At 49.3% G+C, this 14302-nt stretch overlaps 1 protein-coding gene across 2 annotated transcripts in view; it reads right to left on the reverse strand.

Moving 5' to 3' along the window:
- The window catches only part of KCNAB2 (potassium voltage-gated channel subfamily A regulatory beta subunit 2), a 64520-nt gene extending 54097 nt beyond the window's left edge, over positions 1 to 10423 (reverse strand). For both annotated transcript variants that reach the window (XM_063317721.1, XM_063317719.1), the window contains exon 1: positions 10348 to 10423. The gene's annotated coding sequence lies outside the window, so the exon portion shown is untranslated. The remainder of the gene's footprint in view (positions 1 to 10347) is intronic.
- Between the last annotated feature and the right edge of the window lie 3879 nt (positions 10424 to 14302).

Here is a 14302-nt window from a genome sequence, read left to right on the forward strand (position 1 = left end):
GGAGGGTCCCTTCTGAGCCTCTTTCTCCACCCGTTATGCAGCTGAGGGCTCAGCTGTCTCTTATCTAACTGTTCCCTTTCAACGCTGACTCTCGGAAAGGGTATGTCAGCCTTACCAGGTAGGCCAGACATATACAACCAGGTGAGCTAATACTACTTTATTTATTGTAAAGCTACATTGACAGAATCTTGCAAATCTGAAAGTACAATTCTCCTGCCGTCTCCTTTACAGCCTGAGAAGTTAGGGAGGTCCCTTCTGAGTCTCTTGCCCTGCCCATTATCCAGTTGCGGGCTCAGCTGTCTCTTATCTAACCGTTCCCTAGGTAGCATCTCTTCGCCCGTCTCCCAAGGTCTTTCCCACATCCATCCCTCCAGACCACGAGGATGGGTTTGAATCCCTTGGAAGCTTGCTCTCTCCTGGATGGCTACTTACTTGGTGCCAAAAATCAGCATGCACATTCTCAAAAAGGAGAACAAAGGAGAGGGAGTGAGTTGCACCCACCATTCAGATATCCTGATACAGATGGGCATGGTTTGGATTTAAATCAAGAAAGGGGACCCTGCAGCCTTCCATAAGCCAATTAATATCTCCAAGCAGCTGGATGGGATTTTTCATGCGCTAGGCAGCGCTCACGGGGTCTTGTCACTCTGGATGTTCAACGAGAATAGAGCTAGGCAGACTCGCAAGGCTTGGCCGCAACTATGGTAAAAGGTCATTATGGCATTGGTAATAGGTTTTTCTTTTGTTTTTCTTTTTAACATTAGCAGAGACCTTAGGATTAAGCATTAAGCTCTAGGTGGAAATCCTTTTTATATTATGACATAATTCAATGCATTTTGTAATTGTCTATCAATGCTACACTCAGCTTTAATTGTATAATTCATGCAACCTTATATTCTTAACCTTTTAAAATTATTTTATATGCAACATTGCCATAAAGTTTTTTCTTCTTATCAACTTATCAACTCACGTAGCCTTAACCATTTCTACTTTGTACTATATCAATGCCAGGGTGCCCAATGAATATCTGTTCTTTATAATGAACTATTTGCATCTTATAATGGAATAAAACAATTCCTTTGGGGCGAAACATGGTAAAAAGTCGCTATTGCGCTGGCCAGAAGTTGACAGGTTCACAAGGAAGAGAGGCAAAGCGGTAAATGAGATTTAAACCTTGATAGCCAATATTAACGACGACATGAATGGTGATGGTGATGGCATAGTTAAGGTAGGGATTTTGCAAATGTCATTCTTATATTGCTGCCCAGAAAACCACATGGAAGTTTCTACTGACTCGAGGGAGTTTCAGGGGCAAGCTAGATAGCTTCCCCTGATTTGCAGTGTTTTATGAAAAAGGGGATGCTGCCAATGAAGGAAATGCTGTCTGTGCCATCTTTGCTTTGTCCTTCATCCAACGAAGGACCGCTGAAAACCGAGAGTAATTTCATCCTCTTTCGCAGTGCAACGCGGAAGGAATAAAAGAAGTCCCAACACAACTGAAAAAAACCTCACAAAACTTGTGCTAAACTCCACCCCGCCCTTGGAAACGAGGGGAGCCCCCATCCTGCCCACGTGCTTACGCTGCACATCCCAGCCTTGCGCTTATTTACTGCCAATATCTTTCTACGCTTTTCCACGGGGGAAGACATCAGTGCCTAAATTAAGCCTCGACTTTACCAATACGGTACAAAACGGAGAGACAGCCGACGGTCAAAATGCCGCGACAATCGAGCACTGCAACCGCCAATGAATAAATCATCACCATTCCGCTGCTGATAAATAAAGATGATCAACGCAAGAATGATGGGCCGGATTCCAATAAAATACAATTAAGTGTCCTGGGTTCATGCAGCCCAGCTCTATGCTCCCAATCTGACCCACTTATAACATAGATGTTGGTGAAAAATTCATAATGGGGAGAGATAATGAGGATAGAGGTAGTCCTCACTTAACGACCACAATCGGACCAGAATTTTGGTCACTAAGCGAAGTGGTCATTAAGCGAATCCGTCCCAATTTTACAACCTTTTTGGCAGCAGTCGTTAAGCAAACCACATGATTGTCAAGTGAATTACACGGTTCCCCGTTGATTTTGCTTGCCAGAAGCAGGCCAGGAAGGTCAAAAACGGCGATCAGGTGATGCTGAGATGGTCATAAATGCAAACCGGGTGCCGAGCGCCCAAACTGTGATCACGTGACCGCTGTGATGGTCATAAGTGTGAGGACCGGTCATAAGTCAGTTTTTGCAGCACTGCTGTAAGTCCAAACCATCACTAAACGAATGGTTGTTAAGCAAGGACTACCTGTACTCCCTTCCTGAAGCTTGTGAAACCATGCTTGTGGCCATCTGTCAGGTGCGCTGTAGAAAGGGCTTCCTGTGGGGGGTGGACTAGATGATCTCTAAAGTCCCCTCCATTCTGTGGTCCTAGCAGAAAAACGTCCCTGTCCCATCTGCAGCAATGCTCCAATTTTACCTCTACCGGAGTGCACCCGTCTCAGGGTTTAAACCACCAGCTGCCACAAGGATTCATGAATGAATGAATGAATGAATGAATGAAAAGATTAATTTAGATGTGCCCGACACCGGAGCCCCAGAAGTTGGGGGTGTAAAACCGAGATGGAAGGAGAATAAGAAAAAAAAGTCCGTTTCTTTCTTTTTTTCCCCGCCCAGCAAACATTCATGTCTGCGTTCTTTGCGCTCCCCAATCCGGCTTCTTGGGCACAGTCCCGGCCTTTGCCGAGTCAGAACTCCGAAAATCGATGCTATCAACTGAGCTATTTATGGTTTTTCCACTTTGCAGGGGAAAAAAAAAAAACAGCTGAAAAGCCCAGAAATGCAGATTTGGTTGGCCGGGGACAAGGTATAGAACTGTACAGCTCCCAGGGAATTTTAAAAATCAACATCCAGATGAAACCAGAACTTTTTCTATTGGGACTTGCAGCTAGTCAATTAGAAAAAGACTTATGGGCGATTGATTTTACGTATATGGTGATGGGAGCGAGGTTATTTGATGCAGAAAGATGGAATCAGAGAGGAATACCTGCAATGGGGAATGGATGTCTGAAATTTGCAATTTCCTGTACTTATATAAAATCCGTTTTTGCTGAAAACGGATAAAAATGGTGACTTCTGGATTTACTGATTAATAAGGGTAGAATATGGGGAGAAGGGAAGCATGTTACATAATTTTGAAGGGGAGGAATGTTTTTACATACAGGTAGTCCGCGCTTAACAACCATTCGTTTAGTGATGGTTTGGACTTACGACGGTGCTGAAAAAACCAACTTACGGCTGGTCCTCACACTTACGACCATCACAGCTTCCCCACGGTGACGTGATCACAATTTGGACGCTTGGCAACCAGTTTGCATTTATGACCGCCACAGCATCCCATGGTCACGTGATCGCCATTTTCAGCCTTTCTGACAAACAAAAACAATGGGAACCATGGGATTCACTTAATGACCACATGGCTTGCTTAATGCCCATGGTGAGTCGCTTAACCACCATGCAGAAAAGGTCATGAAATCAGGTTGGATCCTCATACAACTGTTGCAGCATCCTGTGGTCACCATTTTTGACCTTCCTGGCCGGCTTCTGGCAAGCAAAATCAATGGGGAACTATGCGATTCGCTTAATAACCACATGGTCTGCTTAATGCCTGCGGTGATTCATTTAACAACTGCTACCAAAAAGGTCATAAAATTGGGTCGGATTCACTTAATGACCGCTTCGCTTATTCTGGCCCCAATTGTGGTCATTAAGCGAGGACTACCTGTATGTCTATAACTGCTGTGAAGATTGGAAATTGCTTCCCTAACTATCCCTATGTTTTGTTATTTTTTGCTTTAACACACTTCACCTTTCCTCTTTTTAAACTCTTCCTTTATATTGTTTTGTGTCTATATTTTAACTTCGTAAAAAATTCTTCAATAAAAATTATTTAAAAAGACAAGAGAGATAAGTTCAGCTCCTTCCTCTGCATCGGATCAATCCACAAGACCTGGAGGTGAAGTTAAAGTCGCTTTCTAGCGGGTGTGACTTTTGGTGGCTTCAGAAACTGTCTGAGCAACGATTTGAAAGTGGTTTCCTCTTGGCCTCTTCTGAGATGTTTGACTTCCCAACCTGGCCTAGATTTCCCAGTGGTCTCCCATCCAAGCACAAACCAGGCCTGGCCATGCTGGGAGTTTCAAAATCATACAGAGTGATCCAGGTGCTCAGTGTCCGTTTGAAATGTTTAGAATCCTATGGAATGAGGTAGATGAAAAACTTGACTAGGTGACCAAATTTGGAGGAGTGATAAGGGAGCAGGCGCTGGGTGGGAGATTAGATAATTCTTGCTTGTTCTCGTGGGGGAACAAAGACTGATTTATTTCACAGATTTATACAGCTGCTCATCTCAAATACAGTATATGGCTCAGGGCAGCTAACAATATATAAATATAAATATATATATATGAAAAAAGATTTTAAAAAATATAAACAATGCAGCTCATGGAGCAGTGATGACACACCTGCCAAAAAATAGACACCCTTAACTGCCCGTGTCGCCAAATTCTGTACCAACTGTATTATTTCACGTTATAAGACTTGAAATGCCTTTTGGAACGGGCATCGTAACCCCCGAGGAAAAACGTTAACGATGGAGAGGGTGGAATTTTGCCAACAGAGCCAGCAAAAACCATTTGGGGTTTCCCCATTGCAAAGGAAAGAACTGAACAGAAATTTGTCGAGACTGCAAAAGTTTTTTTAAAAATGGACTTGGAAAAACAGGAGCACCCACACTCTGTTTTTTGGAAAAGAAGAGGCTAGTTTGCCTCCAGGGTGCCCAAACCTGTGGGTCTCATTCCCACAATTAAAAGGCAGTTTAATCAGACCAGCTGCTGCCTGCTGGCAAAAGGTGGATCAACTTTGATGCTGCGGAAAGACGGAGACTCACTCCTGACTTTTTAGCCACCAGCTGCCCAAGGTACCTTCTTGCACCAGATGTTACATTTTTGAAAAAGCAACAGAATTAAATGGGATTCTCCCCCCTTGTTTCCTTTTGCTGGAGCTGCACCCCTGCCCCGCCACCTGCCACCCAGGACAAGCCTTCTCAGGCTCCGTGGGAGATTTCCAGATTATTTTACATCCTGGGTTTCCCGGTCATGCAACGACGCATTGCAGAAGTTTGCAATTAAAAAAAAAACCCCCACAATGAAATGAATTTAAGGGGACTGCCCGGCTGCAAAGTGGCACTCTGCAGCCCTGCCCGTCAGGTGTCCTGCTTGCGGGCTGTTTAGGGATAAATAGGTCAGCAGCAAACCTCTGAATTGGGCTGGGGAGTTAAGTTTTTTTTAGATTTTTTAATCCCGCCTTTATTATTTTTATAATAATTTAGTTCCCAGCGGGACAGCGGCTTCAGCAGATGTGGAATGCGGCCCACCCGGCTTCGCTTTTTCTCACCCGTAATAAGAACGAAGTGGTTTATAATTGAAAAAACAGCCCTATGGGGAAACAAAAAAACAAAAATCATAAAGTGGCTATGCAAGTGTGCAAAAATGCTACATGATTTTATACACTCGGGAAAAAGTTACACTTGATTTCCTGCTTAAGAAAATCTGCTCTCCCACTGGCTCTGCTTCACCTCAAGATAAAACAAGCTTCTAGTCCTGGTGGAGTAAGACTGATTGACAGCTGCTTTTCAAAGCTTCTGAGAAGGATTCTTGAGTTCTGAGGATGGAACTTGGATCCTGGCTTACCACCCGCCTTTCCTCCTGGAACTCATATTGCTCTCCTGCCTCCATTTTCCCCCCACAAAACAGCCCTGCGAGGTAGGTGAGCTGGGGCCCTCTTCCTCAGGAGAGGACCAGGCTGAGGAATCTGGCATTTGCACATGCTGAAAAGGGCCTCTAGATTAGCACTGAAAACCCCAATATGGTTGTGTTACTCTGGACCAGCGTTTCTCAACTGTGGCCACTTTAAGACGTGTAGACTTCATCTCCCAGAATTCCCCAGCCAGCCATTCTGCTTTCCAGCCCGTGCCTTACTGGGCTCAGTCAACTCAACTTCCCACCATTATGTTCAGCGATGGCTTATTCTATTGTTTCCACCTGGAAACAAACTATGGTTTATTGCAAACCATGGTTTACTGTAGTCCTTGTCCCAAGCACTACAAATAGTGCTGCCGGAGGTTGGGCTAGATGATCTCCGAGGTAGCTTCCCACCATTATGGTCTAGGATTCCAGGCTGTGATTTGGATTTCTGTAGTGGGCAGGAGGCTGGACTAGATGGTCTTGAAGACCCCTTCTAATCCCTTCCATTTTAGGAGTCTGTGCTTGGATTTGAATTCCCGTGCTGGGCAGAGGGTTGGACTAGATGACGCCCGAGGTCCCTCCCCATATTTATGCTTTTTACAGTATCTGGATTCCTGCATTGGATGGGAGGTTGACTAGATCATCTCCAGGGACCCCCCCGACTCTTCTGTTCTACACTTCTAATGTTGTTTCTCTGGTTTTGACTGAGGAGGGACCTGGGCTGCCATGGTTTATTCAACAGTCTCTGGTGAAAAATCCTGGCCTAGCATTATGGGTGAACACAGCCCTATTTCTTGGCAACAAGTCATACAAAAAGCCTTTAATGCCTGTTCTCTGTTCATTAGCAAAGGCTTTTCCACTTGCTGTAGTTATTGATTTGCAATGACTAAAATATTTATTCTGGACTGGATCCATATTACCCCGGTCATGATTTGGTGCCTGGCTTCACACACCATGCTTGAGCGTAGGTTACTGAATAAGCCACAATCGGGCGGGCTGGCATCACTGCAAACAAACCGCACATTACGACGGGGCGGGGGGGGGGGGCTTGAAAATCAGTTTGTCAAATGGGTTCCGGGATCCTGGTGGGAGTAAAACACACCAATTTAAAGTTTAATCCAGCTTAACCATCACACAAGGCTAGAGTTTGTTTCAACCAGTGTGCCGAAGAAGCCACAGTGTCTTGGATCACAAGTAACAGAGGATTCCCGTCTGCAACAGGGCGATTATGCGTTGCGCCTCAAAACTAAACAAACCACATCCAAGTTGAGCATGCATATTTTCTCATCCGAGAGAATCTACGCATGATCTGTGTTTGTGCCATAAGACGTAGCATAAGCTATGGCTTCTAAACCAACCAAACCAACATAATACTGTTCAAACCTGCCAGTATAGTCCAAGACAAACCATGGTTTGTTAGGCAAACTCAATTTTAGCTTGCCAATTAGGGATTATCAAAGGGCCCGAACCTGGTTGCTGGTATTCAAACTTGGGAATACACCAGAAAAGGGGTGGGCGGGTAAAATAGACTTTTAAGCAGGCATAATTGAAATAAATACTTAATGACAGAGTAAAAGAAGGGGTGTTTCCAACTCTTTGAAAAGGTTTGGGAACAGATGCGTTGCGGTTCAGGGGTCCCAGACCTACGGGGGGTGGGAATGAATGAAGAAGGGGGAAATCCCAAAGGTTTTAAGGACAAAACGCACGCTTTCTCAAACAGAGCCTTGCTGGATGCCATCAGAGCTGTTTTAGAAGAGGCTAAAATCCTGAAACACACGTCTAAGATTTACTGTGCGGGTGAGACAGAGTCTGAAGATGTGGTGCATGAGCACACGGGTGTCCTGAAGTCCAGATTTATGTTCCAGACGAGGCGTGTGCACCCGTGTACAAAAGAAATAAAAAATAAAACTGAACCCCCTGTTTTGCCAACTGCTGAGTGCTTTATCAGAGCCCAAAGCAGAAACGGACGCACGCTTCTCATGTTGATCTCCGCAAGGCTGTTAGACAACTGACACGCGCTACATTACAAGAAATTCTCCTGAGGGGGGCGGGGAACAAATCTGATATATCAATGAATGGATTAAAAATAAAAAAAATTACTCCAAGCAGCGCATCCTGAAGACCAGAGGTCCCTACCGAGTGGAATTAAAGCCTGGCGTGCGGTCAGAAGCCTTTTTCTTCTTCTAAAAAGCACCCGGCCGAGACCTGTCCAACTGTCTCTTGCGTGACACAGAAATGAAATTACTCAAACGATGCTCGGAGGGCTCCCACAGCTGTGGCAGCCACATCCAACGGACGTGGGTGGTGCCAGCCAGGAACGGCTAAGCTAGTCACTTCCTGCCAAGTGTTAGCAAAGTTGGATGGTGCTGAAGTTAATATTTGAATGTACCAGGCAGGAAGTTGAGTGCAAACACCAACCCTCCCCAAAAGGAGGTGGCGGGGTGGGGGAAGAAGGAAGCCTGCATTTTAATTTGCAAAGGTATCTTATAGGAAGGCTTTTGCTGGTGGTCACCTGGAGGCTGCTGTTACTCGCCCTAGGAGACTAGGCAGAGCAATAACTTAGCCTGGCATTTCTCAGTCTTGGCCATTTGGAGATGTGTGGACTTCAACTCCCAGAATTCCTCATGCTGGCTGGGGTCCACACATCTGCAGGTTGCCAGGGATGAGAAATATTGATTTATACAGAGCTTCAGTAGCTGGAACGGGGTTCTATTTGCCTTCAAATGGGAGGGCAGCTGCATAACCACAATTTTTCTCCCTTGCTGCACAACGCTAGGACCAGCACCTCTGGAAGAGATGAAGAAGGGCTGTTTCTAGGTTTCGTTGTCTGAAGGACCTCCTTGCACATCTCCTGGGCTCTTATGCTACTGATGGAAGCCTTAAGCGGTGGCCCCGTGTGAAGAATCCTTCCCTTGGAAATATCGTTGATACTTGTTTATTATTAGCCAGTTCTGACTGAGCAAAGGGCTGGAATCTCACCGGCTGCTTTTAATCAGGGCCTTGTCTGCCCGAGCCTGCTTTTCATTGGCTTGATAGTGATCATTAAGAAAATTTATTAATTGCTGCTGCTAGGTAATGAGTGCCGGAGGTATTAGAGCTGTGATCTATGGTTCCTTAAAAAACAGAGAGAGAACTCTAGTTATAGATTATTGTTGACACAACACACCGAAGTTTCAAAGGTTTATGCCAGCTTCTTCTGCTCCCTTCCTGCTCTGGGGAGGCTGATTGTAAGTTCTGTGGGGCAGGGACCAGAAAACACTAATCGTACATCACGGGGAACTGTTAAATACTGTAAAGATTCTTGCGCAAAAACGGTGGGGCAGGTAAAACTTTGGGACTGTTTTGGCACCCGGGGGCAGTCAAAAGTACAGAAAGAAAGGCCATCCGGAGGTTTCCAGGTGACCAGGAATGACTTGCACTGATTTCCAGAGATGAGATCACCCATCGCAGGAGCAGGACCACAAAATGCGGCTGCATTTCCCTCTTACAACATCCAAAAAAGGTGTGGGGGGGTTCCTCTGCATCAGTTAGATGGACTGGAACATTCAAAATGCTGCATCCCCCCCCCCTTGGGAAAAATTTAGAGAGGGCAGCAGTGAAAGAAAGGGAAGAGGGGCATTTTGTTTGCGCACACACACCCGTGTGTCAGGCTGCAGGCCAGCCTCATCAGGGCCATGCAATAATAAAGTCACTGCCCCAAACATTTTCACAACATGCTGATCAAATACGGGCAGGAAGGGATCTTCCCCTCCCTCCCTCTCGAAAGGGAACACCCCCGATTTCCAAACATCGCAGGGGCGAGGCAGCACCCTCAACTTCCTCCCCTTTGCACCAATATCCACCCTCCAATGCCCCCCCCCAGCACCCTGAAACCACACTCAGCCCCGCTTTCAACAAAGGCTCTGGATTGACCAACAGTTGGTGGTCGATTTGATGCAACAGCCGGGAGCGCGGCAGCAAATGCGCAGGGCTGGCAGGCCGCCCCCCCCCAAATCACCCTCTGTGCATTGACAGGGAGGGTCCCCTCCGTGCTGCTTTCCCCAGCAGTCCCTGCCAGCGGGTCAACGCGGAGGGCCTTTGCTCCTGCGCCCCCCCAAAGGGCCAGCCAGCAACTTCCCACCCCACCGCCCCAGCTTTGCAGAAGGGGAGGGGAGTGGGCCCCCCTTCGCAGCTGAGGGGGCGGTCTGAGGATCCTCCTGGCCAGGGAGGGGGGCCAGCCGCCTCCTGGCTGCATTCTGCATTAAGCGGGTGCCGCCGCTGCAGAGGCGGGCAATGCAGCTGGGGGGGGGGGCAGCCGCGGGCTCCCTGGGGCCTCTGCAGCGTCTGCAGCGGGGATGCGGCGGCAGGCGGGCCAGCGGTTATTCGGCCCCCGCCTCCCGCGCCGGCCGCATCGCCCGCGAGGGGCCGGCTGCTGCAGTCGCGGGCCCCCTCCGCGCCCCCCCGCAGCCCCCGCCACTTCCTGCTCCAGCGCAGGGCCCCCCCGCGCCCCCCAAAGGGCGCCCCCCCATGCACGGGCCGCGGCGGCCGCCCCCCGCCCCCCCCGGCGCGCACCTGCGGCGGCGGCAGCGAAGGCGGCGGCGGCGGCGGCAGGACCGAGCGGCTCGCGACGCTCACTCCATCTTCGCCCTCGTGCGAGGAGGGCCCGCCCCTCCGCGCCGCGCATTGGCCCGCCGCGCCCGTCAGTCGCCCGCCTGCCACCCGCCGGGGGCCGCGATTGGGCGGCCGGGGAGCGCCTCCCGGTGACAGGCAGGCGGCGCCGCCAACGGCGGCCGCCGCCTGCATCCCTGCCGGGGGCTGGTACCCAGGTGCGCAGCATCCTCGGAAGCGCATCCTCTCCCGGCCGGAGCCGCCTCGCCTCGCCTCGCCTCCGTCTGCGAACCCGGGTTGGCTCCGGTTTGCCAAGGCGGCCAACGAGTCAACAGCCACAAACGGTTGCTTAATCTCTAGGTGTCAGGTGCAAGCCATGATGACGTTGTGGGCACCTGCGGTCCTGCAAGCCATGATCCTTCTTGGCTTGTTTACAAGCCTGGTTTTGCCCCATTTGCAAAGCTGGCCAATGACTCAATCAGCCACAAACCGTTGCTTAAAATCAAGGTGTCGGGTACAAGCCATGATGGCATCCTGGGCATCTGTGGTCCTGCAAGCCATGATCCTTTATAGCTTGTTTGCAAGCCCAGCTTTGACCCTAGCTTGCAAAGCTGGCCAATGGGTCAATCAGCTACAAATCACAATTTAAACTCTAGGTGTCAGGTACAAGCCATGATGGCATCATGGGCATTCTGGTGGTGTTACACAAATGATGTATGATGTGGCCCAATCATGGGGCTGGGGTGAATTGGGCTGAAGCATGATCCCATCCCCTGGGGTTTGTAGACTCTGGTTGAGACGCAGACCTGTTTGAGGTTTACCCTATAAACCTGGTTGCAACAAATCATGGCTTTGACGCATGGTCGATTTGCATTTCACCTACTAAAGACGCAACTGGGCAGTTTGTCTCAAGGGGTGGTGTGAATCCGGCCTGAGTGGTTGTTTCATGGTTCAGCTTGTTGTTTACAATAAACCAGCAATCCACAGTCACATACAGCCTAATATTGCCGGATTAAAATCCTAATCAAAGCTTCTGGACTTGACTGAGAGGAACCCTAGTGGAACACAACGGCCCCCTTAACAACTAAACCCTGATTATGTGGCTGGTTTGGATGAATGGACCCTGTGAGGAGCGGAGCTAATTACAGTTTATTCAGTAAGCCATAGTTAAGTCCTACACAGAGCCTTGAGGCTGGGCTGTTCAGCGTCCTGGATTGGGGACAGGCTGACCAAGGACCACCACGGACAGGGAGGGGACCGTCACCTTCTTCCCCAGCCACGAAAACATGCCACCTTTGATCCACGATGATAAACAGCCATCAAGGTTAGTAGTCCTTGTTAAGCCCGATCCCCCCCAGTCCAATCCTTGTTTAAATTAGGGTTTACCATACTTGGTGGTGTGATTTCCATAGTCTCAGTCCAGTGTTTTTCAGCCTCAGCCACTTTAAGGTGGGTGGACTACAACTCCCAGAATTCCCCAGCCAGCTGGCTGGGGAACTCTGGGAGTTGAAGTCCACCCACCTTAAAGTGGCTGAGGCTGAAAATCAAGGGTCTAGAATAGTGCTAAACTAGGGTTTATGGCATAAAAGACCACTGGCTGGCCTAGTCCAACATGCTAAAACATAATTTAAGGTTTGCAAGCGGTCACAGCTGGCTGTGGATGGAATCCCACCTCTGGTCCTTCTTCGCAGGGTTGTTGTGCGGGTGCAAAAGGGAGCCATGGCTGTCACGGTGAGCTTCCTGAGAGGGAGGCAGCGCCAAGTCACCTGAGCACGCCAGAAAAGGAAGAGCCAAGCGGGCACCGGGGTGCCCACGGGCGGCGGGCGAAGGCCACGTGGCCGCCTCTCCGCCTTTCCCGCGCGCGGGGCATCGGGCCCGCACAGGGCCACGCCCCTTTCTCCGTTGCCCCGGCAACCGCTATGCTACAACCGCCGCCGCCGCCCCGCCTGCTGGGGTGAACCATTTACCATCACTCGGGGGGGGAGGAAGATAAAAGTCACCGCGGGAGGGAAGGAAGAAGGCTAGGCGGCCAAGCGGGGAGCGGAGAGGACGGCATTCCGAGCGGAGGAGCACAGAGGGAGCCCCGAGGAGCCTCGCTCGCGCGGGAGGCCTTCTTTGAGGCGGAAGGGCTCGCCGCTGCCTCCCCCACGGGGCCGATGGGACGGCCCCGGCAAGATGGCGGCCGGTCGCCGAAAGAAGGGGACCGCGAGAGAGGCCGGTAAGGGAGAGGGGCGGGAGGAGAATCGGGGAGCCCTTCCCCGGCTCTCCCCATTGGGGGAGGGAAGGAGCGGCGCCCGCTGATTGGCTCCCGGCGTTCCCGCCCTGAGGAGGCTCGCGGCCGCCGGGCTGGGCTCCCTCCCCTTTGGGAGAGCGCGTTCATTGGCTGGCGGGTCCCCCGCGGGAGTTGGGGGGCTCCTGCCCCGCCCCCCCGTTGCTCCAGGTAGTTCTAGAACCGTTTCCCCGCCTCCCCTCCCCCACTGCCCCCCGGGGCGCCCCCCAGACCCGAGAGAGAGAGAGGAAACAGCGCCTCTGAACATGTGCAGAGTGCTCGCTCTCCTCTTTCCCCCTGCCAGGGCCGGAGAGAGCAGACGGGGGTCTGCTGAGTTGGAGGGGGGGGCAAAGGAAATTCCTAACGAGAGTCCCCCCCCCAAAGTGGCTTAAAAAAAGGGCTTTAGGCAGGAGAGGCTGTTGGGGGGCAGCCAGGGATGTGAGTGTCCAAAATGGGCACCCCCTCGTGTGTTTCAGGCTGGGGGCGTCCTTAAGGAAGTTGGCCAGGCCTAAAACTGCCTGGGGATGACCGGGATGGGGGTTAACCAGGTTACAATGTGGTTTAACCCCAGGGTGAGTTTGGAAATGCATTTCCTGGATAGTCCCCCCCCAATGCTTGGTGGAGGGGGGCACCTTTATTTTTTGGGGTGAATTTAATGAATTTATATACTGCTGTGTGTATTCATATATATGCAATATATATAATATATATATACGTAATATCTAAGAATATTAACAAGTGTATATATTGCATGTATAATATTTTGAAGAATATTAATAAGTTTATATATTGCATATATATATATAGTATCTTGAAGAATATTAATGTGTACATGTTGCATGTATGTATATTAAAAGATAGCCTTATTATTATTGATTAGCTTTATGACAGCCACCCAGTCCGAAAGACGATACACAGGATGTACCAAAAGTCAGGCCCCATAAGCCCATCACAATAAGTTTTATTAATTAACATTTTTTCCCCCCAGAGAAAAACGTTCGTCTGCTTAGGAATGTTCACAGGTTATGGGTCAAACAGAGAATTGTTTGGAAAAAAATGGCAACCAATTGGAACATTTAATGTAATGTATATAATAAGTTGTCCATGGGCTACTTTTGGTACACCTTGTGTGTGTTTGTATGTGTGTATATAAGTGTGTGTGTGTACACACAGTATATCTGTACAATATACAGTATGTATATATTTACATGTAAATATCTGTATATGTTAGATGTAACGTGAACACACAGTGTGTGTCCATACAACATTTCTAGAGTTGTGTGAGCAGATACCAGAAGTCAAAGGGTTGTGTTCCTAATCCTTTTCTGACTCCTGAACTAACAGACAAGGTTTTGAGGCCTTGTGAACCTCAAGTGGACCCTGGTTTGCCTTGGACAGGCCTACATATACGTACCCAGGATCGTTTGCCAGTTTAAGAGGCCAGCTGCCTTCCGGCCAGCCTTATTAACACTCGGGCATAAAACTCGGTCGACTTCCCTGCATGAGCCGGTTTTGAGTTCGGCTGAATTCCCTCCGTGAGCCGGTTTTATAGCCGCTCCCTTATTATGTATATGCCCATATGCACTTCACAACAATGGAGAAGAGGAGCAGAACTAGCTTGCAACTTACAAACATTTTGTACTGGGTGGT

This window comes from Candoia aspera, chromosome 18 (genome assembly GCF_035149785.1).
Source record: "Candoia aspera isolate rCanAsp1 chromosome 18, rCanAsp1.hap2, whole genome shotgun sequence".
In the NCBI taxonomy this organism is placed as follows: domain Eukaryota; kingdom Metazoa; phylum Chordata; class Lepidosauria; order Squamata; family Boidae; genus Candoia; species Candoia aspera.